Source organism: Vidua chalybeata, chromosome Z (assembly GCF_026979565.1).
Source record: "Vidua chalybeata isolate OUT-0048 chromosome Z, bVidCha1 merged haplotype, whole genome shotgun sequence".
NCBI lineage: Eukaryota > Metazoa > Chordata > Aves > Passeriformes > Viduidae > Vidua > Vidua chalybeata.
In genome coordinates, this window is record NC_071570.1 from 37,764,522 (window position 1) to 37,769,675 (window position 5,154).

The 5,154-nt window shown below is 38.0% G+C and overlaps 2 long non-coding RNA genes across 3 annotated transcripts; both read right to left on the reverse strand.

Annotated features, from left to right (window-relative positions):
- Positions 1–323: 323 nt before the first annotated feature.
- Positions 324–2,796, reverse strand: LOC128782123 (uncharacterized). Its single transcript, XR_008428655.1, has 4 exons — positions 2,621–2,796; positions 1,567–1,721; positions 951–1,068; positions 324–460 (listed from the first exon to the last, which is right to left on the reverse strand). It is a non-coding gene; the product is annotated as an uncharacterized LOC128782123 (long non-coding RNA).
- A 111-nt stretch (positions 2,797–2,907) lies between these two features.
- On the reverse strand, positions 2,908–4,090 carry LOC128782478 (uncharacterized). 2 transcript variants are annotated; one of them, XR_008428802.1, is made up of 3 exons: positions 4,047–4,090; positions 3,342–3,432; positions 2,908–3,138 (listed from the first exon to the last, which is right to left on the reverse strand). It is a non-coding gene; the product is annotated as an uncharacterized LOC128782478 (long non-coding RNA). The 2 variants fall into 2 exon arrangements; XR_008428803.1 differs by having other exon boundaries at positions 3,906–4,076.
- Between the last annotated feature and the right edge of the window lie 1,064 nt (positions 4,091–5,154).

The window sequence follows — 5,154 nt, forward strand, 5'->3', positions numbered from 1 at the left end:
AAGCAAGTAAATATAAATAAATGGAAACCTTTTTGATGTCACTCTAAACCTAATTTTAGACTAATAAGTACACCATTCTTTCAAGCTAGCATTAATTATCAAAGTATCAGTAAAAATAAGACCATAGAAATAAGAAATTAGTACAGTTTCTCCTGTCTTTGTTAAATTGTCATACTTTGTACTCGAACAAGTGATCATTGTGAACTCACATGGATTCTTACAGAAAAAAAGAAGTTATTCCTAAATAAAATTATTCCTGCATATAAATCTGTAAATATATTTTCAAAATATTTTACAGGACAAGGAAGAAAACAACATTTACGTCAAATTTGTCTTGGTCTCATATGAAGTTTTTTCTGCCATGAATCTCTCGCTTACTACGTATTCCTTGAGATTCATGCTTCTTCCTCCCATCCAGCTGTTCTAAGATCAGGGCCTACAAAGTCATCTTGCCCAGAACCTAGCAAAAAAGTGAAGATGCTGATTCCTTAACTAATTTTTATTTGTAAGCAGTGTACCTGGACAGGTGCTACTGAAAGTACAAGTCTGAAGAAAAAATCATGGGAATACTCATATTGAGGTAGAAATATGTCTCAATTGAGACAGAAAGTTGTCTCAGTCCCAATCAGATATCATAAAAAAGGTTGCACCTTAATTAAAAATGCATTAACATTGCAGTGGCATAGCTATTATGTGATTTCTGTAATCTTCCTTCTCCTCCCACCCCCATCCCTCTTTTATCTTATCTATCCAGTTTTTCATCTATACTGTCTCCATGCCTCAATACCCTGTCTTGGCTACCTAGCAAATAAATGTTTTCTGCTGGTGTCTACATGCTTCCAGCTGTCTCAAATGACAACAATGTTAATTGCAAGTGATGAATCAGAGATCAGATATTAGTCAGCAAATTTTCCTGCTATTTGCACAGCAATATTGGTCTAAAGTCTAACCTGCTCATTTCCTGCCTGGTGGTAATGAAGCATCTGAACCCTGGATGAACCTTAGACTCAACTCCAATGGGCTGTTTGTGGAAGGATGATCTTCCCAAGTACATTAGAAATTCACAGGCTAGAATACATTAAAAATAAATCTTCTGGAAGGCAGTATTCTCAAATCATATTGAAAACATGTAATTTTCTCAGAAGTAATTGAGTGACAGGCACAATAAAGGCAAATTAAATAGCATTTATAAAAGGTGTTTTTTTTTGTTGTTTATTTGTTAGGAATTTACAAAAATTATGTTTCTAAACCACAGCTCAAGGAGTCAATGTCAACTTTCTCTTTCTTACAGAATATAAGGTCCATAAAAAACACTTTGGTTTGTCGATTTTGGATAAGGCAAACATGCTATGAATACAGCAATGAAAAATCTAATATAAAAACATTTGCAAGTTTTCTGTGAAAGCCGTAACTACATTATGGCAGGATGGATCTGTAAAGTACATGACTGTATGATAGTTGATGACTTTCATGCTACACACATACAACTCAATACTGACACAACACCTCTACTACTACAACTATACAACACTACATCTTCTGTGACACTAGTTCAAAACACATTACCTCATAAGAAGCTGCTGCAGACCTATTCAACAATGCCTCCTTAAAATATTGCTGGTAAGGCTTTTAAGTAAGATTATATTGGAGGAAATATTCCATAGGCATTTCAGTTTTAGACATACTTTCTTTGAAATTAAACAGAAATTTTTAAAAAGACCCTGCAAACAAACACATTTTGGTTTCAAAATTTCAGAAAATTCAGTTCAGCTGCCATAGAACTCTTGAGGAGTTTTCAAATATGCATCATAATAGAGATTTGGAAAAAAACTAACCAAAGGAAAAAAAAATCTGTCTAAACTCAAAATATTTTATTCTGAAATTAATTTTTTATTGCCCCAACATAACCTAAACAGTATGATAAACTTTAATCCATTTCAAAAAATATTTTTGTTTAATCTGAAATATATGATGACGTACTATATAACTATCAAAAATTCTCTAATCCAATGAAATTTCATCTTTATGGATTATCTATTCCAAAAGTATTGGAGGGATTCTCTGCTTTCTTCATCATTTGTCTGCTTTCTCCTTTATTTCTTTATACCTAACTGCAGATGATGCCTAGATATCTTTAGTTCTAAGTATTTATATTTGGGTTTAAAGAAATAACAGTGACTACATTTACAGTGAGTTAAATATTCTGGTTGCCATGGAAGCCTGCAGACTAACTTCCTTACAGCTGCCTAGAATAGCACAGGACAGTTTGAGCAGGACTGCAATGTTACATTTCAGTGATTTATTTCAAAACTGGTGTTGCCTAAATTATTAATGAGAGGATACAGAGGAACATGCGATTAGCTATAAAAGGCTATGATGTTCTAAAGCTGAAAGAAGGAAATGAAAATAACTTAGCTTCCTAGATAACTGAGAATAAGCAGAGCAAACCAAAATGGTATGCTAGGTGGTAAGATGGTCTGAGCAGGAAGACGATGCTGCTGAGCTGATAGGGTAGTCAGGTGAGAATGCAGCAGAGCCGAGTTGCTCTGGTACATAAGAGTAAAAAGCCAGTCTGACAGATCACACATCAGCTTAGAAATCACTCACCATGTGGTCTCACCTTAGCAATTCTGTGTAAATTTTGTGTTTGTTTGCATTTCTTTCTGAACTTGTTGTCCCCAGAATTAATTGTTCAAAGCTAAACTCACCAGCTATTGAGATTTGGAGATATGAACACATCAATTATTCAGATACAAGTAATGACAGTCCTTTCAATCAAAAATATCAGACTGATTATAAAATATGTAGACAAATCACTGACCAAAACACCAAATGGTTGTTATTTTGCATAGAGAAAAAAAAAAAAACCCTCATAAAATAATTATGTTCCCCATGTTTTTATAAAGTTTATGGCTGATGTTTCATTATAGAAAAACACTGAAAGTCAATTTGGCCTCTATATCTTTAAAATATTTAGCAGTTACAAAAAGCTTAATAAAGTCTCTATTTGTTTATAATATGAACAAACATATCTTCCAGAAAACACCCAGACACTTTATCCCTCGCTCTCATATCTTGAAGTAGTGTTGCTCCAGATGTCCTTTGCCAATTTGACATGACACCAAACGATTTACTCTTCTAGAGAGACAAAGGAACAAGTATATGTGGTTGTCAAATTTGTGTCCCTTGTGTGAGGGAAATGGATAGTGAACACAGCACTTCTTAGTCTGTTTTATGGATGTTTTAAAGTGCTACTTTTAAATTGTGTTTATTTATAATATATTCTTATCCAGCAAAAAAAAAAAAAATAGAAAAACAACAAAAACATACCCTATCCTTACCTTCATCCAGTTTAAATACAGCAGAGGAAGGAAATAATCTAATAGTCTTCAGATTCATATGTGTGGAAATCCAAGGTATCTTTATCACCTTCTATAAGAAGGGATCAGTTAAAGAAACACTAAGAGTGTGACACAGCCCCAGGGAACTGCATGAGAGAAAGCATTGAAAACATCCATGACACTAAGTTTTCATGTTTCTCTTCTGTAAGAGTGAGCAGAGTGGCTGCTACACTGCAAAGTCCTGCTGCCAGGCAGGGGGAACTCAAAGAGCTTGAGAAATAGGCTGATTGAAGCCTCACAGTTCAAGAAGAGGAAGTACAAAGTCCTGCACCAGGCCTGGAAAGGAAATAGGAACTGATATTCTGGAAAGCAAGTCTGCAGGAAAAGTGCTGGAAAGGAACAGGAAAGGCACTAATAAAAGGAAGGGTCTTCCTCCAAAACTAGATATTCCCACCAAGCAGGACATCCCTACCCAGAACGGCAGGCTGCACACTGGAGGAACGGCCATAACTAATTGAAACAGCCCAATCATTCATTCCATTAATAAAGAAATTAACAACTAACCCAGGGAGTTATTCTATTTTAAGAGGTACAGAGGCAGTCATCATTTAAGGATGTGTGTTTCAAGGGAGGTGTGTTCTGGGAGTCCAGATGAGAGATGTTACTGAGAAGATGCCAAGCCTAATTAATCCCACGGATTATTACCCACTATTTGTGTTCCATGTGGGTCATAGAGAGCAGCAGTCTGGGAACTGAACATATTATGGTGAACAAACAGGAGGAACTAGAGATGTGCACACAGCTGCATGGGTGTGTAATCATTGGCATCACAGAGACATGGTGGGGTGGCACCTATGACTAGAGCATTGGAATGGAAGGTTTTAGGCTTTTTAGGAAAGACAGGCTAGGGAGATGAGGAGGGGGTATAAGCCTCTGTGTCAATGACAAGATGGAGAGTATGGAACTGTGCCTGGGAAAGGGTGAGGAGCCCACAGCTTGTGAGTAAAGATTAAGGGGAGGGCAGGGACATGGTATGTTAGAATGGGAATCTGCTATGCCTAGGCAGGTGGATGAAGCCAATGAAGCCCTCTGTTGGCCAATAGGAGCTGCCTCAGAAGCCCTGATCCTCATGGGGGATTTCAACCACCCCAATATCTGCTGGAGGGACAACACAGTAGGGCACAAACAATCCTGGGGTTTCCATGAATGTGTCAACTACAACTTCCTCAGAAAAGTGATAGAGGAGCCAGCAAGGAGAGATGCCACCAACAGAAGGAGGTGGTGGGAAATGCAGTGCTCCAAGGCAGCCTTGGCTGCAGTTACCATAGGATTGTGGAACTGGAGATCCTCAAGGCTGTGAATAGGGCACACAGCAAACTCACTGCCCTGGACTCAGGAGAGCAGACTTTGGCTTTTTAAGGACCTGCTTTGTACAGTCCCATAGGACAGAGCCCTAGAAGGCAGAGAGGACCAAGAATGATGGCTGAATTTGAAGGATCACCCCTCCAAGCTCAGGAGCAATGCATCCCAACAAGAAGGAATTTGGGGAAAAAGTGCCAAGAGGCCTCCATGGATGAATAAAAAACTGCTGAGTAAACTCCGAGCAAAAAAATTCTCAGAAGCTGGAAAGGAGGACAGGTAGCCTGTGAGGAATACAGGGACATTTAATAGGAAACTAGGGATAAATCCAGGGAAGCCAAGGCCCAGCTAGAATTGAGTCTGGTCAGGAATATTAGTCATAACAGGGATCCACAGGGATCTTGACAGGCCTGAGAGATGCCACCATGCAAACCTCATGAAGTTCAGCAAGGCT